Raw genomic sequence first — 27,689 nt, forward strand, 5'->3', positions numbered from 1 at the left:
GGAACTTAAACCCTATGGAGTACTTCTTAAAATTCAGAAGTAGAAAAGTCCACTTGGATCAGAAGTTGGTGCAATATGCAGACACATTTCCTCTTTTCTTCCCACACTCTCGTCTTAAAAATAATACCAGACAGTACTAGACATCAAAGACAGCCAGCTGAGACAGGAGGAAGTGACTGTTCAAACTGGGGTGGGGGGGTGGGGGGAATCAGCAAGGTAAGTCCCTAAAACAAGCCCTGGTGATAAATGGGACAAAGCCATCACTGACTAGCTCCCTGACTCTGAAGCCATACAGATTTACCCCCAAACACATGGGAAGTTCTGACAGTGTATGTGATCAGCTCATTTTTGCACATGAAAATGTCTTGATGTAAACACCTAAAAACTAAAACAAAAATTCTCTCCTTTTTCATTTGTTACTAAGACATCATGGTGCATGGAAAAAAGATTCAGATCTGGTGTTGCCTTGTTTTGCTTTTCTTCTTGGCTTTAAGATTTAAAACAGGATCCCAAACAGAAAAATAGAAAAAGGCAAAAATACAAATTCTACTTGCTTTATATATATATGTATTCGGTACCTTTGTCTTTTGGAGACAGTATTGTTCCACGGTAAAGGGAAATGTTAAGAAGCGAAGGAGAGATAGGCTCAATTCTAATCTATTTTTTTATCAGCCATGTAACCATGAGCAAGCTGGTGACCCTGCATCTCCTAAAATAACAGTAATAGAAACAAGTTATAGGACTGTTACAAACATTAAAATTGAAAAATAAATTATATACAAAGCTTCTAGTATAATGCCTAGCACATAACAAAAATTCAACAAAAAATACATTTCCTTCCCTTCAGGTGCCCTCATAGGAAAATCAATGATTTACATGGCATAATTTAAGACATATTTTTCTGTCTAACTTGGCCCTCTGAATAATATTTCAACTACTGAAAATGCAGGTTCTTTATAAATGAAATATTCTTTGGTCCCTGAAAACATGCAATTGAGAGGAAAACACCTGGAGTTTTAACTTTCAAAAGTTGGAAGACATTCAACTGAGGTGTAATAAAAATTAAAAGATTAAGAATATAAAATTCTGTGTGGGAACAGATGTAATAAGAAAAATAACAGATAAATACTAGACTGGAAGACAGTATTTATAATAGTCCTATTGTATTAAGAGTTCTATTAATCATTAAAAATACAGGATGAATGGAAACAGTCATATTAGAATAGGTAACTTAGAAAAGCTAGTTAAATAGTCACCAAACATAAAAAGATATTCAATTCTATTAATAACAAGAGAAAATAAAAGTAAAATAAGGAGATATTATTTATAATTGATGATTTTTCAAATTTATAATTTCATTTATATAATTTATTTTTATTTCAAGAAGCATAAAAGCCAAGGAAAAGCAATATTTTTGGAATAAAATCTGGTATTATTTATTAAAAATGTAGATGCTTAGTCTCCATAAACCCAAAATAAAACCACACAAGGAATTATGGGTATAATCAGTAAACAATGTAGAGTGATACTTGTTAAAATATTGCTTGAAATATTTAAATCATCAGAAATAGTTGTAATGTAAATATTTTTAAGTTGCTTTTTCCTTCAAGTGACAGAGATAGATATTTCACTGTGGCTGTAAACAATTTTATATCACATGAGTCAAAACTTTTTGGAAACATATTTCAAGTGTGACTTAACTTATTGACCCAAAGTTTGACAAGAATGATTGTTAATGCCATCTTTATCCTCTGCTTCGGATGTACATTTTATTCCTAGTAACCACAGGTATTGACATATGGTAGCACAAATCCAGGCTCCATTACCATGTTTAGCAAAGGAAGAACAATATTTTTAACATGGAAATATCTTTTGGAAAAGTCTGGTAGACATCTTCTTTTGCCTCTTTGGCCAGATTCCTGTCACAAATACATTCCTAAGTAAATTCCATATTTGATATATGGAGGAATATGCCCTAAAAACAGGAAATGTGTTACCCAACCATTGTGGAACTATTTGCAATGAGCAGGAGGAACAGATGTAACAGTGTGTTATTCAATGCTTTGATTGGAAATTAAAATAGTCATGGTTATCTCCTTTGAGCTATAATTCAAAGGTAAATGAACCAGAACAGGAAGAGCTATGCTGTGATAACAATTACAGCACAAAGCTCAAATCTTAATGCACTGACATTCAGTATGGCTTGTCTTTCATTAACTCTCAACCATGTTATGCAGGGTCCTGGACCTCTTTAGTAGCTTTCTTGTACTCATTCATAAAAGTATCTAGTTTCCTGCTAGATTTCTGTATTTCAAACACATTGCTTCCAAAATGGTGGCCTTTACAGACATCCTTAAAATGGGTTACATTACTACACTTTGGCAACTCTTTGGCTGTGGACAGTAACAAAATACCTCTCCCGACTTGGAAAGAGGCTAAGAAACACAACTTGTGTGCATTGGAAAAGAATTATAAACCCCACCTTGGTTGTTTACTTTTGTCTAAATTGGAGAGAATTTTTTAAATGACATTTTGGTTTGCACACTTGTCCTTTTTCATTTTAGCAATCGATACTTCTTTGTAAATAAAAATAGCTGTGAATAGAAAAGGGAGAAACAATTCATGATTGTGCTTAAGAAGCTGATTTTTCCTTAAGTTACAGAGTTTCTGCTAGAGAATAAAACTACAGTGGAAACCATAAGCCATGAATACATTGCAGACCTACTAAAAGGTGAAGGACTTAGGATCCGGGGAAGTAAAGAAGTTGGGACACTATAGTTGGAAGACTAAGGGACCCAGAGGGACACAGCAGGATTGCCTTTAGCATAATTTTGTCATTGTTATTTGTGTTTTCATTTATTTTTCTTGCTTAGGCTTTTTTAGTTGTCGTAAAATACACTTACACAAAATTTAACTTTCATATATTTTCAAAGACGCAGGTCAGGATATCTACGATATTGGCAATGCTGTATAGCCCTCACCCCTTCCTTATTTCAGGTTTTCTAATTAACCCAGTGGATATTTTCTATACTTAATGAGTAACTGCTCCCTATTTTTCTCTTTCCCAACTCGTTGCATCCAATAATACGTTTCTGTCTCTATGGATTTGCCCAGTCTGGATTTTTTTACAAGAGTATAATAATACTGTTTGTGCCCTTTTGTGCCTGCTTCTTACATAATTTAACACAAATCTCCTAGAGCTAATCTTGTTCAGAAAAGGCACTCATTTCATTCTTGTTTCAAAATCACTTTTTCTCTGGACAAAAATAACCAACAAAATAATTGGAAGGAAAAAAGCATAGGAAGTTAAAATAACGCGTGATAAGCGCAGTGATGGAAATTTGCATGGAGAATTTGGGAAACAGGAGGCTCTGTGATTGTCTGTCCTGAAACAAGTAAAGGAGAAGTCATCAACCGAGGATACTCAGCTTTCAGGAAAGTGATTAAGCAATGTTAAAGTACTGACTAGAAGAGAAAAGAAAGCAAACTGAAACACAGAAAACGCATCGAAAAAAATGTACCTTAAGACATGTTATGCAAACTAGCAGCTAATTATAATTCTAGAAAGACCTTAGAACTTTCTGGATTGGAAACAAAGATGGTGACACTGAGGATTCTCTGTAGTGAATCTCATTTTCTTCCAAATCACTGGGGCCAGTCTTTCTCTCAAATCAGAGCTCATCTTCCTCAAAATCTTTAGTCACTGTTAAAATATAAAACTTGATAGTTGAAAGATATGTTGACTCATTATATTTCTTGTTGCCACAAACACTTATAATCTCAATGTACAGACCTGTAGAAAAACAGTTGCACTGAATCATAGAGAAGTGCCACTGTGTCTTACAGGCAACATATTCACAAGAATACCAGGAAAATCATGAGGCATTAAACTGCCATTTTAAATGAAAAAATAGTAACATGTTCTGTCCTAGGTTACACTGAGGATTAAACATATATATATATGTATATATATATATGATTATTTGAAAGCATAGTTATAGAGACACAGAGATTATCCATCTAGTGGCTTACCCTAAATGTCTGCAGTGGCCCAAACCAGGCAGTTTGAAGTCAAAACCTCAACCTAGTCCTCCCAAATGGATAAAGAGCTCAAGGACCTGGACTGTCTTTGCCTGATTGTCCAGGTTGCATTAGTAGGGACCTGGATCAGAAATGCAGCATCTGGGACATGAACTGGTGCCTGCATGTGACATTGCCTTTGCAGATGGTGGGCCCCTACTGTGAAATGTTTTAAAAAAATAATGAATCCTAGGGCCCGGAACAACAGCATAGTGGTTAAAAGTCCTTGCCTTGCATGCACCAGGATCCTAGATGGATGCCAGTTCTAATCCCAGCGGCCCTGCTTCCCATCCAGCTCCCTGATTGTGCCCTGGGAAAGCAGTGAAGGACAGCTCAAAGCCTTGGGACCCTGCACCCGCATGGGAGACCCAGAAGAGCTCCTGACTCCTGGTTTCGAATCAGTGCAGCACCAGCCATTGCGGTCACTTGAGGAGTGAATCATTGTACAGAAGATCTTCCTCTCTGTTTCTCCTCCTCTCTGTATATCTGCCTTTCGAATAAAAATAAATAAATCTTAAAAAAAATGAATCCTGCATCTTTCAGGATGTTTGTATTCTCTTGCCTATTTTTGGTAATTCCAACTTGTTTCTACTCTTACTTTCTTCATTCTTTCTTGCTTTATTTGACAATGTCTTCCTAAACTTCATGCTAAGACAGGAATAGAGCTGGCTTTACTATTCAGTTCTAACCCTGGAACTGAAGGATGGTCTTGTCCCAGGGACAGAGTTAGTAATTGTCTCGAACGCACTTGATACCCAATTAATTACTTTGATGACTTTGAAGATCGGGAAAATAAAGCCAGAAAGATGCAGTCTTTTTTCTGAGTGGCAAAAAAAGGCAGAGGAATCAAAATCTCAGAAGAGTAGAAAACAAGAAGAAAAGAATGTGGAATTTTAGCACACGTAGAGATTTAGGTAGCTGCAGAATAATATTTTCTGTAAAAAAAAAAAAATATTACACTTGCCCAGAGACCTGAAAACCATTGCTCCTTCGCCAAAGAAAGCAATGAGAGAATGTTGGATTGCATGCCAATCCATTTCCCTATGCACATAGAGCTAGCTAACAAAAATAAACACTGAAAAATAATCATTGTTTTTCAGGCATTCAGAAAAGATAATGTGTAAGTGATCTTGCTCTCTTCCATGGTTTAAACAGGGGGAACACGTAAGATGAGAGAAATGGATTTTATATAATTACTAGGGAAGAAGAGCTAGAAGTTTTTGAATCAATGGTGTTCACATTACTTAAAACTGTCACCAACAGAAAAAACCATATGTTGAGCAGTGGGGTGGGAAGGCAGAGAAGTTAGCAGTGAGCAGACCAAGGCGTGAATATACACCTACTATTCACATACATGATTTAAGGCAAGTTTGTCACTGCTTCTACATCTTACTTTCCTATTAGCAAAATGAAGATTGTAACAAAACATGTCTCATTGAATACCAGTGGTTTTGTTACTATATTCAGTTACCGCTGTGATAATAAATGGTGCTTCACAGTGTTTTTGTATATTTTCAGTGGTATGTTTTTGATGCTTTACACATGAATGTTCAAGAAATGTTGTTACCATTACAATATGCCTTAGGGCCATTTATTAGGTTGAAAATCTAAATAACTCCAGACTAGTATTTCTACAAGTTGCTTTTAAACTATCAACTGAAGGATGTTTTATTTGCTTTTTTCTCTTCATTCTACCAATGCCATGGCTCTCCAAAAATTTGCCATAAAGTATGAAATAATCTAGCAGCCATCATCAAAGCACATTAATCAATTATTTGTGATGCTGGTATCTCATATCTGGATGGCAGTTCAAGTCCTGCCTGCTATGCTTCTAACTTGGCTTCCTGCTAATGTATTTGAGAAAATCAGCAGAGGATGGTCAACTCTGCCATGCACATGGGCAATCATGTTAAAATTTCTTGCTCCTGGATTTGTTCAGATCCAAACCTGGCTGTGTCTCTCTCTCTCCACCTCCATTTTTCATGTCCCATCCCCCTTCTCTCCCTTCCCTGTCTCTCCACCTTTCTTTTTTTAAATCAATTAAGCATCTTTGAAAAAAATACAAAATAATATAGAATTAAGACCTCATAAATTACTCAGGCTTTAATTATCTCCAAATATTCCCAAGAAAATACCTTTAAAACTCTGAATAGTAGTAATAAATGACAGAAAAGAAATTGAGAATGAATAGTATTTACTAAAAAGCTGGTTCAAGTAAAAGATGAGTTTTCAAAGAACCCAGAGCATTCAGAATATGGAATAGGCAACCTCAAGTTCCGAGAATCTTAAGCTGAAGGAGACATCGCAGGATATTTTTTGAACTTTCCTCTAGGGTTTGATTTCTGCATGAAGTAATCAGTATAGTGCCTTCTTAAGCACCTCTGGTGACAGGGGATTCATCCCCAAGGGTGTCATGCCATCTGGAGAAAGCTTTCCAGGCTTGGCAAACTTCTTTGGTTTAGGACCAAACAGCAAATACTTTTGATTTCCATTGCTCAAGCGAGCTCATTGCTAATTCTTCTTCTGCCGCTGCTGATTCTTCAACAACTCCTTCAAAATGTAAAAACCACATCCCACTCACAGTCCATGCAAGATCTTGGGGGGAATCACATTTGCCGGAGTTCACCAGCTGCTTCTCTAAATTCTCTTTGTTCTTCCTAGTATGATGTCAAAACCTACTTCCTTCAAATGCTTTAGTCCCCAATACAGGCAAATGTGATGTAATCTATCCTTGAATTTGTATTACTGTTCTCATTTTGGGATGTTAAATAACTTGATAGAGATACTCGTTAACTTGCTCAAAGCTAGGCAGCGAATGTCAAGGACAAACAAGCTTAAGATGAGATCCAGGCACAAAATCTAGAGCCTAACCTATGTATGACTCAGGGACATAAATGTAATATATCAGAATCAAAATTGCTGCTACAGGACCACAGTTGTGGTATAAAAAGTAGAGCTGCTGCCTGTGCTGCCATTTGAATTGATACAGGCATGGGTTCAATTCCAGGCGGTTCCACTTCCGATTCAGCTCACTGTGAATACACCTGGGAAGGTAGAGGACGATGGCCTAAGTATCTGGGCGCCTGCTAGCTATCTGGAAGACATGGATGAGACTCCTGGCTTCAGCCTGGCCTACCCCTGGTTGCTGTGATTATTGGGAAATTAAGCAAAGGATGGAAGATCTCTTTTTGTCTCCCTCTCTGTAACTCTGACTTTCAGATTTAAAAAAAAAAAAATGTAGCTTAACAAACTGCTAAAGTGCACAAAATACATTTTATGTTAAACATTACCTGATTCCTATTGCTCAAATAACATGATTTTAAATCTCACAATGGTGTTCATTCTCTTTGAATTAAGGTTGTTTTAAATATTACTTCCTTTTTAATGGCTATACTCAATATTGGTATTTCCCCCATCTTACTGATCAATACAGTTTTGCTCAATATTTAATATTTAGGGTATGGATTTATGGAGATTTATGCTTAGGCATAGAATTTTAATTGTAACACAGTATTGTCTCTATGTCTTTTCAACATGCATTGCACACATATTTGAAGCTTTATTTTATTTTGTCCTCATTGTTATGCATTTTATCTGTGCAAGTTTTCTGTCCTCTAAATTAATGTAAATCCTTTGAGGTGTGTAACATGAAAAACAAAACCACTCTTTAATTACTAATGCTTACTTAAAATTGGATTCCAGATTGCAAAACTGCCATCCAAATCAAAAGTGTTTGCAGAATTCCCTAAAGCAGCAGAGTAAGCAGCACTGAAATGTCTCTGCTGTAAACGACTTTGCCTCCTGACTTACTGGTAACAATCCGCATCCCTCTAGAATGTGTGCTTGACCTAGTGATTGCTTCTCACACACAGAATATGGCGAAAATGACAGGGTGTCTCTTCCAGATATACTACAAAAAACTCTAGCTTCCATTTTGCTGGGGCTACCAACCTCCATCATTATTCTTTCACTCATTATTATGTTGCAGCTGCTGTCCTCATGTGATCTTCCCTGTGGAAAGAACCAAGTCATAAGGAACTAAGGCTCTCAGCACAACAGCCTGTGAAAAATACAAATAAGGGCACTACCTACACGAATAAGTTTAGAAGTCAGTCATCCACATCAAGTACTGACATGACAGCAGCCTCTTGACACCTTGATCATGTGTCTTATGAAACTCTGGGCTGAGGTCTAAGCCATGTGGGGATCACAGACCCCCAGATGTGATGGTTGTTAGCTGAAGATGCTATGCTTCAGAACCATTTACTACACACACAGCAGTAGCTAACAAGGTCAGCATCCAGTAGGACAGAAGAGGAGTCAGAATACTTAGTGCGTAAGGCTCTCCTTTGCACGCGATGAATGTCTTAACTAAAGGTACTGGTGTCACAGCATTATGCATGTACTAGAGTCATTAAATGGTAAACATCAAAATGGCTTATCACATGCTTTGTGAATTAAACTTTACTAATGTTTAAAGGGGTACTATAAGAACTAAATGTACTAATAAAAATAGGAAGAAGAAACAAAATTTATAAAAGAACACCTGAAAAATACACACACACACACACACACACACACACACACACAAAAATTCCTGGGGTTTCAGAATATAAGCTTATTTAGGGACAGGTAATATAACCTTACTTCATAGAAATAATCAAAATATAGTGTGGCCATTAGAGTGAGTCCTATTCTGATTCCATTCTTATAAGAGGAAAATATAGGCAGAGCTAAGCATAGAGAGAAGCCAAAGATGATACCATGAAATGTAAAATAAGACCACGAAAAAGCCATAAGATTGGGCTTGCAACAGCTCCTTGTGCCATAGCCCCTGAGAATTATCCAATCCTTGGGACACAGTTACCATATACTCTAAGCCTACAGAGCTGTAAGGCAGTAAATCTAATTTAAGCCATCTGCTTTGCAGCTATAGCAAACTAGAAAAGGGGTTTAATTCTTTTCTTTAGGCTGAAAAGGTTCTTACTTAAAATGATAAGGTGTTGTTTTAGCAAGATATCAGATTATCCTTCGAATGAGCCAAATTATTTAGTCTAACATAACAAATAAAATGTTAACTCTTACCCCAGCACAAAGAGATTCCATTTCATTATCAAAATAGGTTGCTTTTGGTATAGTTATTTACCCCTGGTTCGTGGCCAAGAGCTCTTAAAAATCTATGACATTTCCCAAGCAATAGGGCACATTTTTCAGAACGCATCTTTTTCAATCATATCTGAGCTGATATTAACAGAATGACTGCGGAAAGCCCGGGGAGATTAAGAATGAAGATTGGTCTACAGAAAGAGCAAAAGCACAATTAGAGGTTTGGGATGTCCAGCCACACCCCCTGACCTCCTAGGAAAGGCGCGGTTGCTCACTGAGTTCAATCATGCCTGTGTCATGAACCTCCACACAAACCACCAAACAACAGGGCTCAGAGTGCTTCCGGCTAAATACACTAAAGTGCTTGGACGGTGGCACCCCGGAAAGGCATGGATCTCTGTCATCCCCCTCCTTTCAGTCCAATGGGTGTCTCTTCCATGCAGCTGTTCCTGAATTGCATCCTTTCTAATAAGCTAGAACAATACAGGAAGTACTTTTCTGAGCTTTGTGAGTCATCTTAGTGAATTATCAAAACAGAGAAGGGCATTGTGAGAACTCTTAGATCTGCAACTAAGTTAAATAAGTGTCAATAACCTGGAGACTTGGTGCTTGAGACTGACATCTATACGGATGGTGGTCTTGTAGGACGGAGTCCTTAAATCTGTGGAGCATACTCACTCTGGGGAGCTATGACAGTATGGAATTGAACTCTAAGACACCGGTGGTATTTGGAAAGGTACAGAACTACAGTCACACACATCCAAATTGTGAAACACAAATAAAAAAGACTGTAGTCATACTATCATTCAGCCATTCATTCACTGTCAGGAACACCTGCTACTTTGGAGCCTGTCATAACTCAATAGCACGGCAATTACCTCCCAGGAAAACTCAGGAGTCCAAGGCGGTCACCAGGGGCTTGAGCTCAGCATGGGGCCTCCTGTTTCCTGTGATTCTCCCTTGAAATTCAATGCCTGCTTAGCAGCTACTGCCTGCACAGCTGCGGAGGGCAGACAGGAAGAGTGGGAGAAGGTGGGTGAGGCCAGAAAGGAAACCAACCTGAGCCTAACCTCCCACCAGCTCTTCCTTTCTTCTCCCTCCTACTCCTGTTCTTAAGACTTTTTTTTTTCTCTCTCTCTCTCTTCGGACATGAAATAAAGGTTGGATGAAATATAAATTACTACTTGGAGGCCACAGCAGTTTTTAAGTCACCCACAATTCTCACTTCCAAGTCAATTAGATTTCCCTGAGTCAATGCAATTTCCTTTCACCTCTGTCATATACTTATCCTACAGGAACATTCCACCCCCATTTACTCACCTCCAGAAAGAGAGACATAAGCTCTTTGCCTTTTGTACCTCTCTTCACTCATTTGCTGGATGGATGGATTTCTAAGACACTTTTCCTGGTTTCTTTAAACTTTTCTCTCTAGATTGTAACAGGAGGAGAACGGGGAAAGTCCACACTTCTGTGTGGGACAGATGTGGATTTAAATTCCCCACAAATATCCCACCATGTATGTCTTCTTGGACAAGTTATTTAAAACATTTGAATTTGTTCCTTTTTTTTTTTAATCAAATAAGGCTTTTAATTCAAACACATGGTGTGTAAAATGGACTTAATACGATGGTCAGGTGGGTTGGAGTTATCAGATATAACCAGGTAGAATCACCAAGATCATGTAGCTTTCCAAGTGGCCTTGGAACCAAACCTAAAGTATAGTCGAACTACTGTTATCCTTCCCATCAAATGATACACCATGGGCTTAGACATATGATGTTAAACCTGGGAGTGAATCCTGCAGGTGAGAAGGAATGTTAATAGATTCCGTTTCCATCCCTCCTCACAGAGAATTGATGGCTGTGTTAGAGCAGAACGGCTGTATGCTCAGCACCTACAGGGGATTTTCTTTATTCCTACTTAAATCCCATTTGTAAATAGCAATGCACAAAGTATTATACAGGATAAGGTGCCAAAAATCATGTATCACACACTTTTCATAGATGATATAAAGGATTTTTAGAACAATTCTTACTACATCTAATTTTTACATGGTCTAATGATTTACCATTCAATTTTAAAGCAGCTGTTTATTGTTTCAGCAGAGCACACGAAAATGAACTATGAATGATTACATGTGTGTGTTTAGTGTTTGATATTTTCCAAATGTCTTAAGTAACATATTCTTATAACAGCAAAAGCCGCCCTACCAAGAGCAGGTCAGCAAATCTGCTCACTGCCAAAATCCTCATCAGCATCCACACACAAACACAAATGCAGATACAAGACAGTAACTAGTCCACGTGTCTCTTCAAGTCATTTTTTCCATCACATTTGTACATCTGAATCTACACATGCATAGAATTTCTTGCAAAATAGAATCACCCTACACACATTACTAAGTGGTAATTTTTTCCCCAAATATAAATAAATACATCCCATATGTATAATGATTCTTATCATTAGATATTACATAATGATTTTTTAGGTAAGTACATATATAAAGTTTCACATATATTCAGCTTTATACAAAGTGTATATGTATATTTGATGTGTTTGGTGTAGGGGATGCAATACATTTTCTTTAGGGTTCATGGTTGAGGACCTTTTGCTGCAATAACAATCCAAGATTACCAAAAGACAGGCAGACACGTGAAGACTCAGATAAAAGGTATTTCATAGTAGCTTTGATGAGGAGTAGATAATCATGGAGAAATACTATTAGAGAACAAGAGGATATGGTCTAAGAGGAACAAACTGGGGAGCACTCTGCCTGGCCGGCATGTTCAGACTTTCTTCCTCTGCCTCTATGCCATCAGGGGTTAAGAACATTTCCTCCTTTATGTGTAAGGAAGGGCCTCTCCTAGTATGTCTCACAAGTGGCCATACAAGAAGGCCAGAAAATCCTCCCTGGATGTGAAGGCCCACTTTAGTGGACAAGGGCTGTGAACAATGAAGGTGAACTTTTTCTCAGATGTCAAGTGCCACATTTATGTACCGTTTTTTCCAAAGCAAGGTTTTACAAAACATAAGTTGATAACAATACTGATATGCACAGATATTTCTCCTTTTTTTAAACAAATTTTAGCTCCCACGTGGAAGGAGAACATGTGATATTTGTATTTCTGGATTCAGCTCATTTCACCCAACATGGCCACCCTCCATTGTGGCCATTTTGCTGCAAATTGTAGAATTTCATTCTACGACATTTCACCCACAGCATTCTGTTGTCCATATGTGTTACATGTTCTCTAGCAAGCATTTGATGATGTGGATTCCAAATTCTGACGAATGTTAACCATATTGCTGTAAGCATGACGGTGCTTGATAGCTACTGATGTTGAGCATTTTTTCATTTATTTGTTGGCCATGCATATTTCTTCTTTTGAGATTTGTAGATTGGTTAGTCCTTGTTGTCAATGAACTTTTTAATATGTTTTGACGTATCATGGATAATAATCTTTTGTCAAATAGGTATTTACATAGGAAAGTTTTCCCATGGTGTTGACTGTCTCTTCACTCAATCAGTTGTTTCTTTTGCTGTGCGAAAGCTTCCAAGTTTGACATAGATGCTATTCTTGTTTGTTTAGTGTTGCCTTCATTGCTTATGCTTGGAGCTCTTATCTAAGAAATCATCACCTACAATGATGCATTGGAGTGTTTTCCTTACATTTTCTTCTAGCAACTTCATAATCTTGGGTCTCAAATTAAGATGATTGGTCAATCTAGTTGATTTTCATATATGGTAAGAGGTTTTTTTTTTCTTTTTTTACAAGTATCCAGTTTTGCCAGTATCATTTGTTAAACAGATTATCCTTACTCCACTGTATAATCAGCACTTTTGTCAAAAATCAGTTGGCTCTGGACCCAGCATGGTGGCCTAGCGACTAAAGTCCTTGCCTTGAATGCCCCAGGATCACATATGGGCACTGGTTCTAATCCCGGCAGCTCCACATCCCATCCAGCTCCCTGCTTCTGGTCTGGGAAAGCAGCCGAGGGCAGCCCAAAGCCTTGAGACCCTGCACCCGTGTTAGAGAACTGGAAGAAGTTCCTGGCTACTGGCTTTGGATCAGCACAGCACCGGCCATTGCGGTCACTTGGGGAGTGAATCAACAGACAGAAGCTCTTTCTCTCTGTCTCTCCTCTCTTTATATCTGACTTTGCAATAAATAATCTTTTTTTAAAAAAATCAGTTGGCTCTGTGTACATGGATTAATTTCTAGGTTCTCTATTCTGTTTCACTAACGCAGTAGATTTTAATGCCTGTACATGCTGTTTTGATGTCTCTAGCTTTTCTAGTGTGCTTTGAAGACAGGTATTGGTATCCCTCTTTTCTGTCTTTAGCTTCATCTTGTTAATTGCAATATAAGGATATTACAATTAAAGTAAAATATTGCACTTCTAAGAATTGCATGCTTACATCCTTGCCCAACATTCTTAGAAGTTGTGTCTCCTTGTCAATTTTAACCTTACAAATTCTTAGTTTTTGACAGGTTTAAACTGTAAGTGTCTATGAGACAAACATACTTCACTCATTTATTATCTATGATTTTGTGTACTTTGCCACACAAAGTTGTAAAGTCATGCATACATTTAAGTACATTTATTTTGTATAGTTTCTGATATCTGTTCTATCTAAAAAAATTTCCCTATATCTACAAAATAAATGTAACTTTAAAATTGTTTTCTAAGATTCTTTTCTACTTATTTATTTATTTATTTATTTATTTACTTTTTTGCATATGTAAGTCTTCAATCCAGCTGGTATTTGGTTTTGGATCCAGATATGGCGTAATAGTGGATTAAATAACTACCTTTTCCACATTGAATATCGATTTTCTTGTATATTCAAAATTCATCAATATTAGAATGCATATATGAGCCTGTTTTGCTACAATGTGAATACCTTTAAAAAGTGAATGCTTACACTGCTTTATAATTTTTAGCAAGGCAGTATCTTTTTGTTGTTGTTGTTGTTACATGAAAGGCTTATTTAGTTCTTTGACAGGTAGAAGTATAGAGAGAAAAGGCTGAGGGATTGTAAAGGAGAGAAGAGCTTTCAGAGCTTCCATTCTCTGCTTCAATCCCCAAATAGCCAGTTATGGGTCAAGCCAAATCCAGGAGACAGGGGCTCTATGCAAGTTTCTCATGTGAGTGGCAGGGGCCCAAGCACTCAGGTCATCTACTGTTTTCCAAAGCACATTCACAGGGATCTGGGTTGGAAGCAGAGATGTCAGGATATGAACTCGCTGCCACTGGGGATGTGGATATTGCAAATGGCAACTTAACCGACAGTAGCACAGCAGTGAACCAGGCAAGGCAATATTTCTTAACATGATATTTTTTTTCCTTTAATTTTCATGACTACTTTTGTTACATATTACTCCATAAAAAGACTCCTCGTGAAATAAATATCAAAAAATATTCTTGCAAAGTAACTTGGGAGCAAGTGTTGGCTTAGAAGTTAAAGTGGTGAAGATTCTCATTTTCCAATTCAGAGTGTATAGGCTCAGTTCTAACTGCTCAATGATGCAGAGCCTGGGGGGAAGTTGAGAACTAGAGTAGGGGGAGTCCTGCCATTAGAAGGGACACAGGAATCAAACCAGTTTCGGGTTCAAAGCCCTGGCCCAACCCTACTTAGTTGCTAAGGGCATTTGGGAAGTGAACAAGCAGATAGAGTCCACCTGCCTTTCCTTCAAATAGGTGATTAATTAAGCGTAATAGTTGAAATTTATATAATTTTAGAAGAGCTGATACTAAATTTTACCATCTACAAACACAGTATTTCAAACAGTCTGACTATCCAGTTATGCCTTTCAACAAGAACCTATAGTGCTTCCTGTAAATGTCCTGTTACACTTTTCTCATAAGTCCTTGTGCTTTCTCCTTAAATACTCTTTGCGATTTTGCATCACTCCTGTGAACATTAAGAATGAATTAAATCGTTTTTTTATGGTTACCATTATTTTAGAGAAAACATGGCTCTATTTATCTTGTTTTTAGCCATTTTGCTAAATTTTCCTATTAGTGAAACATAATTTTACTGATTTTCCAGTCCTGTGAATTTATCATGGGTGAGATGAAATATTTTCGTAACTTGCAAAATTTTTTACTAACTTTCATTTTGATTGAAGTGATGTTATTGCCTGGCCACTTAGATTATTTTTGTTGTAACGAGTTTGTCAAGGAAAATCATTATTTCATAATCATTAAACCATTTTGTCATTTATAATGGTTAGTTCCTTAAAAATATTATCCATAATTTCCAACAATTGGATGAGGCACATGGAAGCTGAAGTGACTACTTCTCCATCGTCTTAAGACTCGGTAAGACATTGTAGTGCTAGTTGTGAAGTCAGCATCCATATGATGCCATCTGTCTCATTTGAGTCCTTGGCTGCTTACATCCCATCCATCTCCTTGCCAATTCGCCTGGGAAGCCAGGGGTAGATGGCCCTAACATTTGGGCCCTTAACACTAACGTAGGTCAGGATGGGGCTCCTGGCTGCCAGCTTCTGCTTGACTCAGGTCTACCTGCTGTGGTTATTTGGGAAATGAATTAGTCCATGAAAGATATCTTTCTTTGTATATACCCAAGCCCTCTCTGTTTTCCCCTCCTCTCTCTGACCCTCTGCCTTGCAAATAAAATAATCTTTAAAAAAATCATGATATCTGGTTATAAACTCAAAACAATCATAAATATCTAGTAGTAAATAAACTAAAATTTGCATTAGAAATTAAACAAAAGCATTCTGCTTCTTTAAACTCAAGGAAGTCATAAGCATCTCTTCAGCTTTAAAGAGATACAAAGAACACCTGCAAAGTTCACCCTTACATATGTAAAATAAACATCCAATATTAGGATCAACTTAGCGCATCACGCAGGAACCTGCAGGTCAGCAGAGTTTTGCATGTAGGAGCTGCTCTGACGCTATCAGTTGAAGAACTGAGGCTTCCTGCCAACCACCCGGTGTGGAAACCATCTTCAGAGTGGATCCACCACCTGCAAACAAGTCTCCGAATGACTTCAGCTCCCACCAGTGTCCTTCATTATGAGAGACCCTGAGCCACAAACATCCAGTTATGCTCCTCGCAAATTGTTGAGCCATGTGAACTGTGAAATAACATCTGATTGTTAGACCACAAGTTTCGATTACGCATCCATAGATAACTAACATAAAACTTGTAATGTCAGAGTTGCTTTCATTTCCCCTCTTATTCTGTGTTAAATATTTTAGTTTGACATTTCTTTTTCTCCTTTTTTAATATTTATTGCTCAATATTGGTAAAATTGCTTATTAATTTGTTATTTCTATAATATCAGCAGTTGTATATTGGTAATATAATAATGTTATGGTCTTAGGCAGCTAGTTCAGGGTCGTCAGTTTGCAAGCCACACTTCCCCCTGGAATCCTTTCTTCCCACCTGTGAGTCAAAAGACCCTCATCTATTATCACCTGGAACCTGAATTTTTGGGTAGTATTTCTTGTTGCCTGACCACTCTGCTCTATGGCCTCCAGAAAGGCCCATGAACGGGAGGGGCTCCATCTCTCGGTGACGTGCTTCCGTAACTTTCACACTCCTAGTCTAGCATTCCTGAGTTCCATTAGCTCTTTGGGTTCCCAAAGACAAACTCTGAGGACAGGTAGCCCGGAACATGGACCACATATGTCTGTATTCCTCACCTTTTGCTAACTGGTTTGGCATGTCGGTGAAGATACGAGTGCTAAGATGTTTTGTATTACTAATTTGTGTTTTTTCAAGAATTCCGGGAGAGGTGAGGCCTAGCAATAATGAAATGTGGGCAGAGAAGCCAGGGAAAGGCAAATGTTTGCAGTTTTATAAATGTATCCAGGTTGTTCACTGCAAATCTCTTAGGGATAATTTATATTGCTGGGGAAGCTGAAACATAGATTCAATTTAATGGACTCATTTCAATGTGATGACCAATTGTTTCTCTCAGGGTTTTGATTCAGACTGGATTGCCACTGTGACTCCACTTGTTAATTTCTGTTGTCTTCAGATGAATGGTTGCCTAATACCTGCAGCTGGTAATTAGGAAGATGGGACTCCAGCCATGCTGGTGGCTCCTATAGTAAAGGGTGCTGCCATTGCCAAGCTTGGCTCATAGACTCCTTAATACATCCGAGACTTTTCTGGCATGATTTCTCTCACACCCTGTAACAATAGTGGTTTTATTTCTTTTGTTAGTGCCTTGAAAGCAACAATCACACTTAGTGACCTCATTTAATTTCAGTTATCACTTAAAGATGTTTTGTCAACACACAGTCTGAGACCCTGAAGAATTAATTTAAATATATGAATATTGGAGGGATATTCATCAGCCTGGGACAGTAACTCAAACAGTTTAGTCATGAGAGCTGTAGTTCTGGTGACTTTAAATCACAGAAGGAAAAATTTCTGCTTTCTTCATATTCTCAAAACTTTCTAGGAATGACGATCAGCACACAGTGGAAGAGAGTCTCATCCACTGATACTCGCTCTTCTAGGCCACCAAAGGATGCCTCGGCAGCGGAAGGAAATGAATTCCATCAGGGCTGCAGTTCAAGCAAGTCTGCTCTTCAGATCTTTCCTCCTACTTCATCCTTTTAATGGTTATGTGCGTCAGAAAGTAAAAATTTTTTAGAAGTCACATCCTTCTTACTCTGCAAGAATACAATCATCTGAGAAGAACCTGCAGGCAGTAGACCAAGGTACACCTTCCATGACAAAAGTCCACGGATGTTCACTCAACATACACTGTACGCCAAACACTAAGGACTGAGAGGTGGATGAGACAGGAAGCTGACACAGGACACATGATGACCAGGTAAGCAAAAAGGATCGTTTAAAACAGAGTCAGGTGCTACAAAGAAAAGAACACAGGGAAATAGACCAGGACACAGGCTCCTTTGGTTATTTTGATCATTGGTTTGACTTCTGACTTGAATTCCGAGCAAATAAATGGGATACTGCCACATAGAAGTGTAGTAAGAGTGCTCCAAAGTCAAAGCAGAGAGAATGCCAAAAACAAATGTCCAAGGAAAGGAAGAAAATCAGTAATGACACAAGACTAGTGTGGCTACAAAACACAAAAGAGAAGGAAACAGAATTGTAGAAACAGGGTAAGCTAATGTAACCACTATTACAAGATTCCATCCCCTTTCAATAAGAAGTAGAAGTCACTAAAGGTTTAGAAATTGATTAGAAGGTTATTAGCTATATTGTGATCTCGCTGAGGCTATGGAGGGAAAGAAGATAGCACTGCGGTTGAGGAGGCTTACAGCAACCCAAGCAAGGAGGTGCTGGCACGTGGGTTCTCTCCATAGCAGGTGAGGTGTTGACACATCCACACATGGCTATACCATGTGTCTTTGTTCAGTAAGCAGAGGTTTGAGTTGCTGACATACTTGTATTAGTATTGTTGTTACATTATCACCAGGATGATCAGCATAACACATGTAAGATTGTCTAATTGCCTACAAAGATTAAAACTACTACATTATAAAAAGTGATAATAAGGTAACTTACTTGTATGGACATGTACAAGCTTTTAAGAGTGTTAAACCCTTATCGAAATTCCATTCTCCAGAAATGAGATTCGGGATATGGGGACCTATTCATTGCTTTGTCCCCTTAATTATCAAAGAATTTTGTTGTCAGAACAGACAAGAAAATAGATTTATTTCATCACCAGAATTTTATTGATTTACCTTGTTTTAAGTATCTCCTACAGCATCATCATTCTTTGCCTTTTTCATAAATCCTGCTTTAATCTAACATAGCGTCGGGTAGCAAAGGGATAGGGGTAACAGATTTCTGCCTCCAACTCACATTGCAATCATCAAGGGCTGCTGCTTATCAAAAACTCTGACAAATGTGAACTGTCCAATTGTGGATAATAAAACATTGGCTAGCCTATCTCAGGTTGGATCAGCTTGGCAAATGCTAGGTTAGGACAGATATAGGGATTCATGCAGCAACCATACTGCTTCCACCAGAGTATAGGCTTCTTAAACTGATGGGCGGGTTGGGGTCTTGAAATTTCAACAAGAAGCTCCTCACCCAGCCTGGCTGGTTGCTCTTGTGGAAAACTGCTTTTTAAAAATACATAGAAAATGGGGCTCAGTGTGGTAGCCTAGCAACTAAAGTCCTTGCCTTGAACGCACCGGGATCCCATATGGGCGCCAATTCTAATCCCGGCAGCCCCATTTCCCATCCAGCTCCCTGCTTGTGGCCTGGAAAAGCAGTCAAGGATGGCCCAAAGCCTTGGGATCCTGCATTCACGTGGCAGACCCAGAAGAGGCTCCTGGCTCCTTGCTTAGGCTCGGCACAGCTCCAGCCATTGCAATCACTTGGGGAGTGAATCATTAGACAGAAGATCTTCCTCTGTGTCTTTCCTCCTGTCTGTATATCTGACTTTCCAATAAAAATAACTAAATCTTGTTTAAAAATACATAGAAAATAGAATGGAAAATAAAAAATACATAGAAAATTATGCTTGTTTTGTCACAAAATTTTTTCAAAAATTGAGATAGGTTTTTAATGATGTACATTTTCCAGCAGTTTTTTTGAAGACCCATATAATCTGAAAGGCTTTATATTTTGGAATATCAATAAATTACTCTTACATTAAAGTTGTATTCATTTATCTAATTGTAAGGGAGAATGACACAAAGAGAGCCAGAGTTCGAGAGAAGAGACATCTTCCATCTGCTGGTTTATACCCTGCAAGCCAGGAACAGCCAGAGCTGTGCCAGATCCAAGCCAGGAGCAGTAACTCCATCTGGATTGCCCAAGTGGGTGGCAGGAACCCAACCATTTGGGCCGCCATCTGCTATTTCCTGGGATGTGTTGGCAAGACACCAAATCAGGAACAGGCAGAACTTGACCCGGGCACCCTGAATTAGGGGTGGAGGGGGGAGATCTCCGAAACAGGAGCTTACTTAGCTGTTCCAAAATGCCTACCACCAATTAATTACTCTGATGTTATCTACGCAAGTGTGTATGAGTCTTATTTTCCTCATTTGGTACTGGGTCCGTTAAGAGCCAAAATTAGATATTGTTGCGTCTTTCTACCCTATATATAGCAGATGATAACAGTAATTATTTTCTCCTATATCAGTCAAAATGAAATAAGAGCCAAATCACAGTCCTGTACTCTGCGTTTGGAGCGGATATGATACTTTCCTTGTGTTCTTGTATCACTCAAAAATACAAGTGCCTTATGCCTACTGCTTCACCCTGCCAACATTTCACCCTGCTCCACTCCTGGTTGTCCCTCTCCTTTAAAACAATGGGAAATGGAAACTCTTTCAGTCCTGGTCAATAAAAATATGGGCCAAGATTTAATGTAAGCCAAAAGTGGAAATCTTTCACATCAAAGTGGTACAGTGAATCCAGACTTGTAAACAAATATGTAAAAATAAAAACATGTTCTTATAAATTCCCAGATGAGCTGGACAAATAGCATAAGCTTTAGATGATAATACTATTCATCAAACCATTTATATAGAAGCATCTGAAAGATCACTAAAAACATTATAATGTAGGGTTTATAATAAAGGACATCTTTGGGCCCAGCACGGTAGCCTAACATCTAAAGTCCTCACCTTGCATGCATAGGGATCCCATATAGGCACTAGTCCTGATCCCAGAGGCCGCACTTCCTATCCAGTTTCCTGCCTGTGGCCTGGGAAAGCAGTCGAGGAATGGAACAAAGCCTTGAGACCCTGTATCCGGGTGAGAGACCCAGAAGAAGCTCTGGCTCCTGGCTTCAGATTGGCTCAGCTCCGGCTGTTGCGGCCACTTGATGAGTAAATCAGCAGACAGACAGAAGATCTTTCTCTCTGTCTCTCCTCCTCTCTGTATATCTGACTTTCCAATAAAAAATACATAAATCTTTAAAAGTAAATAAATAAAGGACATCTTTGTCTGAGGTAGGCATTGTAGCTCAGCAGGGCACAGTGCCCCTTGGCACACTCACATCCCATATCACAGTGCCCGGACTGGAATTAGACCTTTGTTTCTAATCCAGTTTGCTACTAACATGCATCTTGGGAGACACCTGGGTCTCTGTGATCCACACAGAAGACTTGGATGGAGTCTGTGGCTCCTGACCTTGGCTTGACCCAATTCTAGCTTCTCTCTCTCTCTCTCACTTTCTCTCCCCCATCCCCTCCCCATCCCAAACAGAGCATCAAACTCTTCATCCTGCTAGGCTCCCATTTACCATATTAAAGTTGGATTAACTTGGCTTGCTTCAAAGAATTGTAGTCTCTTATAAATACAACAGGACTACTATTCAACATCACAGAAATTTATATTTGAATCTTTAAGCCCTACGTTGCTATTCCTATTTTCCCTTGATTAGAGACCACAGCTATTATTAGGTTGGCTTGGAAACTTTCAAAAGACCAGTGAATCATAAATTACAGAGCCACTTCCTCTTTTTTATTTATTTTATGCATTAAATTGACTGATGTAATAGAGTATGCTTTGTTGCTAGCACTGAAATGCATAGTATAGCTGCCTCAGAATGAGAGAGACGTGAGGTCCTTTGTTAGTAAAGCGAAAAATCTGCTCCTGGAGTGTGTGGTATGGCTCATGGTTGGCTCTGTCCCAATCCAAGCATGTTGGAATGTTTGAAGTGTACCTGTGACCATTGCTCAGGTCTGTATGGACTGGTATTGCAAATGCATCTCCAGATGGCAGTGACAGCATGAGGAAATGCATGTTTCCAAGCCATGGCCCCGACACTCTGCCTAGAATCCTGTAAGCTGAAGCCACAAGTGCCTCAACACTGAAGGAATATTGTTTCCTATATCAGAATCACTGAAGTAACTAATCATTGATTACTTCTCACATGCATATGACCTGGCGTAGATTTTTCAGTCTCTAAAGATTTCCATATTCAAATAGAGCTTGCTTGTTTTCTAAATGTTATTACATGATTTTAAATAATAGACTTTTTTTAAGAAACTTTTTTTTTCAGAAAAATTGAGAAGTTACCAAAGAGAGTTTCCATACATCATGGTTCCAGTTTTCATATTATTGACATACAGCATGGCATCTTTTCCATGACTAATGAACTAATGTTGATATATCAATTAAATAAGGCCCATAATTTTTTATACATTCACTTATATTTTTCCTTTTTTAGATTTTGTACTCTTTGTTGCTGTTATTGCTTACTCTTCCCGGAGCTCATTCATCATCTCCTAGCTGTGACAACTTAACAGGCTTTTGTTTGAGGATCATAACAGTGCTATGAGGTGCTGATCAAGTTTCTATAGTAATGTCTTTCTATTGGAATTAGTCCCATATTTTTCTTACGATTACACAGCAATCATGGGTTTTGGGAAGAAGATCACAAAGGGAAAGCCATTGTCCTCCCATTCTGTCAATGATATACTTACCAGTATGACACCTTTGCTGCTACTGATAATTGGGCTGATGTAGTGTTTGACATATTTCTTCTTTGTAAAGTTACTTTATCCCTCCACTTTCTGTTCTGTGCTAACTGGAAGGAAGTAACTTTACATACCATAGCCCTAAGGAGCAGGAAGTCATTTCCTTCATTGAAGGTGAAGTATCTACATGAATTATTTGGACCTCTTCCATACAAGAGAGATTTGTTTACCCGCTCAACTGTTAACGCAATCATTTATTTATATCATTATGAGCTTATGAATATTTATTTTATACTTTCAGCTGTAGTCAACATATAATCTAATTCAAAAAAATATTTTTCTCCTTGAATTGCTACAAAATGGATCATTAAAATCTCTTTTGATTGGTTCTTGTATTTGACATTTCTCCTAAATTTTGTAATTTTTAACATGCATTTTAATTGAATTACAATTAGCCTAAAAACAATGTTTTTCATAATTTCCCAACTGAAAAAAGCTTCATGGACTTTTCATTTCTTGTTTTTTTATTGTTTTGTTTTGAAAGATTTATTTTATTTGGAAAAATTGAATGACATAGAAAGAGGAAGTGACATAAGTGGCCCTCCATCTGCTGCTTCACTTTCTGGATGGCTGGAGCTGACCAGACCAATGCTAGGGTAATGGAAGTCTGGGTTTCCAACATGGCAGAGGCACAAACACTCAGACCATCTTCCACCTACTTTCCTAAATGCATTAGCCTGGAGTTGGACTGGAAGTACCTGGAATTTGAACCAATATTCTGCTAAAGGATGCTGTTATCACAGGCAGTGCCTAAACCTGATGTGCCACAATGCTGGTTGCTCCAATTTTCTATTTTAATATATACTTCAGTGATTTAATAGAATACTCATTGTAATTCGCAACCATTACACATATCTAACTCCAAAACATTTTTGTCATTCCAAAAAGAAATTATTTACCTATTAACAAAATCTGCTTTGGTCTATCCTAGTAACTGTTAACAGATCTTTTCCTAAGATTTTCCTGTTTTAAATATAACATATACAAATAAATATAATTAAATGGTATATAAATGAAAGCATTTTGTGTTTAGCTTCTTTCATTTAGCATGACATTTTAAGGCCCATTCATGTTGTAGCATATGCATAGAAAAGCAGTCTATGTGTATATAAACATTTTTTAATCCACCCAGCCCCAAAGACATATGAAATTGTTCCCACTTGGGAACTATTATGAATAATGCAACTAAGAATATTTCATGAAAGTTGCATTTAAACAAATATTTTAAATTTTCTTCTAACTTTATAGATCTATGGTTAACTTTCTAGTTGCTAGCACACAGTTCTAGTTCAATTAGGTAATAATCAATTGCTACTACTCACCTTTATGCATTACTTATATGATCCTATTGTGAAAAAAAGAATTTGAGATGGCTCGCCATAGAAATACAATAAATCTGTCTCAAACTTATCTTAAAATTAATGAAATAAAAATAAGCACAAAGTGTTTAATGTACACCTGAGTGATTCTTAATCTTTTGGAGCTAAAGATCCCTCTTAGGAGAAAATGAAAGTCATGGGTGTAGTTTGAGTATCTTGGACAAAGGAAAGATTAATTCAGTAGCTGAGTGTACATTTGCTTTGGAAGGGTTCAGCAACCATAACTACCCTGTCTATAGAAAAGGGACACCAATCTCCCTAACTCCTCAAGTCCTAGCTTTTGCTTAACTGCAGTTTTACATTATAATTTACTAGAGCAAAACACAGAAATGTAACACAAAAGCTTAAAACTGATTCAGGGAAATCTCTACCCATAAATATCTGTAAGTACAAACCAATTTCAGACATAAGATCAACTGGTACAGTTCCCTGCTGAGTGACAGGCTGCTCCATAATGTAAGGATTAGCTTCCCCACTCTGGCTAGGATGCTCTGTGCATCTTACCAGTATATAGCCTAAGTGTACCTACTCACAAACCCCAGAGAGGAAGCAGGTTTTTTTTCCCCCTATGGTACCTGGTCTACTTTTTCCCTGCAACTAGAACAGCAACTTCCAGAAAATTACAGCCCCTGCAGGCTATATTCTGATATAATGATTCAGATTAATTTAAACACCATTACATTGGAGCACTGACACCCAGTGGCTCATTGAATATGCTGTGTCCTATTGCATGGCAGTGCATTATGTCTATGGATTTCTATCTTCTCCCCACCCTGCTTTTTTTACTCTTTCCTTTTTGTTTTGTATGAGACATTTCCATAGGTTCAGGGATTTCCCCTCCATCATTCTTCATTTCTCCTCCCACTCCCACAGCTTTCTCCTAAATTGTTACAACAGTATAGTCCTCCAAAGACACTCACAAATCCATCATTCTTCTATTTACGTGTATCCTGACATTGTAGGTGTAGACAATGGTAGAAAATCAGGCATCCTACAGTCAAAATATGTTTAACAGTTTCACTGGGAGTCCATCTTTGATCTGAGAGTAGAGATGAATTGAGATGCATACTGCAATGTATCTTCTTTTCTCGGTATGATAGTTTCCATTATAGATGAATAAATGTATATGGCTGTTTGCCTACATATCTATTGATCTTGTATTTTACATGAAGGTTGTCTTATATCAGAGAGAACATATGATATTTGTCCCTAGGGATTGACTTTATGGTTGCCAGTTGGGAGCATTTTTTTTTTTTTACAAATTGGTAGAATTTCATTCTTTTTAATGTCTGAGTAGTATACTATGGAATGGATTTATCACAGTTTATTTATCTACTCCTCTCTCGATGGGTATCTGGGTTGTTCCTGTAACTTCACTATTACAGATTGTGCTGCTGTAAATATAGGATTATAGGTCACCTTCTCCTATGCAGATTGCATTTCCTTTGGAAATATTTCCAAAAGTGGGATTACTGGGTCACACAGTAGATCAATTTTCAGTTATCTTTGCACTCTCCATACTGACTTCCATGATGGTTGTACTAGCCTACACTCCAATAGCAGTGAAGTAGGGAATCTCTCTCTCCACATCCATGTATTTACCTGATAGCTAGGGAACGTGAGCATTTTTAACTATGTCTAATAAGCCATTTGAATTTGTCCTTTAGAAAACAAGCCTGTTCATTTACTTCATCCATTTCTTCACATGGTTGTTTGTTTGCTGTCATTGAGTTTTTGAAGCTCTTTGTGAATCCTGGATATGACTCCCATATCAGTTGTGTAGTGTGCAAGTATTTTCTTTCATTTGGTTTGTTGTTTCTTCACTTTGTTGATCATTTCCTTTACTATACTGAAGCTTCTTGACTATGAATTTCTATCTGTCCTCTCAGAAACGTGGTGTTGCTGGTTTGAGATGAGCCACAGTGGATATTTACATCATAGGAATTGGCAAAGCATAAAAATTAGGATTTTCCCCAAAAAGGTTCATTGCTAAGACCTCACAAGTATTTTTGCAATATCCAAGTCCTGGTTTCATGGTAGCAAATCTTACCCAATTATTTAGTTTGCACTGTGTTTCTTCCAGTATCATACTGAAGTATTTCCCATATCTCTTGAGTGCCTTCATTTCATAGAAAAGTTAGGGGTCGAGATATTAAATATCCCGAAATTCAATATGGGACTCCAAACCAGATTTTGCTGGACCCAAATCTGTGTTGTGTGTGTGTGTGTTGAGATTTAGATTCATGTGGTAACATTCTTAAAGTCCACTATTTCAGTATAAAAAGTAAAACAGAGATCAACATAAATTTGTGTATTTACCCCTTAAACTTATATTGATACAATCAAAATATTTTTCTGGGGCCAGTGAGATTACTCAATTGGCTAATCCACCTGCAAGCATTAACATCTCATTTGGGCACCAGTTTGTGTTCCAGCTGCTCCACTCCCCATTCAGCTTCCTGCTTATGTCCTGGCCACAATGGTCAGAGCTAAGCTAATCTAAAATAAGAAGCCAGGAATTCCTCCAGGGTCTATCACAGGGTCCCAAGGACTTGGGTTATCCTCCTCTGCCTTCTCAGGCACAAACTGGAAGCTGGAATAGAAATGGAGCAGTTGAGAGATGAGCTGGCTCCCATATGAAACCCTAGTGCTTACAAGGTAAGGATATAGACACTTAGGCCATTGTTCCAGGCCCAAAATAGAATCTTCTATCTGCTAGTTTATTTGCCAAATGGCCACAACAGCCAGAAATGGTTCAGGTTAAAGCCAGGATCCTAGAGTTCCATCTAGATCTTGCATGTGGATAGCAGGAGCCCAACGTCTTATTCCATCATCTGTTATTTTCCCAAATATTTAGCAAAGAGAACTAATACTCATATAGGTGCTATGATATGGAATATAGTTGTCACAGCAGCAGTTCAATCTCTGTGTTACAACTATGCTACTTTCCTCTCCCAAGTACAGCCAGTGCATGGTTCTATAATCACAGGAAGTTGGAAAGAGGCAATGTATGATTTAGTGTATGCCTTATCATATTCTAAAACTTTGAGAAGTGAAATCAGAGAGACTGTATTTGTCATTAATCTTATCTCAGAATGCTCTTACAGCAGTTATCATTGAATTCTACCAGGTTCCACCTGGTTACCTTGAAATACATGTTATGTCGCTTTGCTTCCACACCTCTATGGTTGGACAATCTAAAGTTCTCCGTGAATGTACTCAGTAGGCCATTTGTCTGAATGTCCTGATGCTTGTTGTAACAGATGGAATTGTCCTCAATTCCAGCCTGTTAATCTAGCCAAGGGGCATTTTCACTAACACATGGCCTTTTTCTCCCATCTCAACGTTTATAGAGATTTTGCTATGATTGTTAAGACATTTCATTCTTGCAAGCCCCATTCATAAATCATCTATTTAAGTTAATCTATAACCATTTAGTTTTCATTTTCAGTTAACTTTTTATAGGCAGAGTAAATTAAATCACTGCCTAGTGTATTTATATATTTTCCCCAAAGTCAATCAAATAACTTCTTTTTAGAAAAACATATTTTATTTTTATTGACAAATCAGATATACAGAGAGGAGGAGAGGCAGAGAGGAAGAAGATCTTCTGTCTGTTGATTCACTCCCCAAGTAGCCGCAGTGGCCAGAA

This window comes from Ochotona curzoniae, unplaced genomic scaffold (genome assembly GCF_017591425.1).
Source record: "Ochotona curzoniae isolate NIBS_2020 unplaced genomic scaffold, NIBS_Ocur_1.0 contig_3190, whole genome shotgun sequence".
NCBI classification, from domain to species: Eukaryota; Metazoa; Chordata; class Mammalia; order Lagomorpha; family Ochotonidae; genus Ochotona; species Ochotona curzoniae.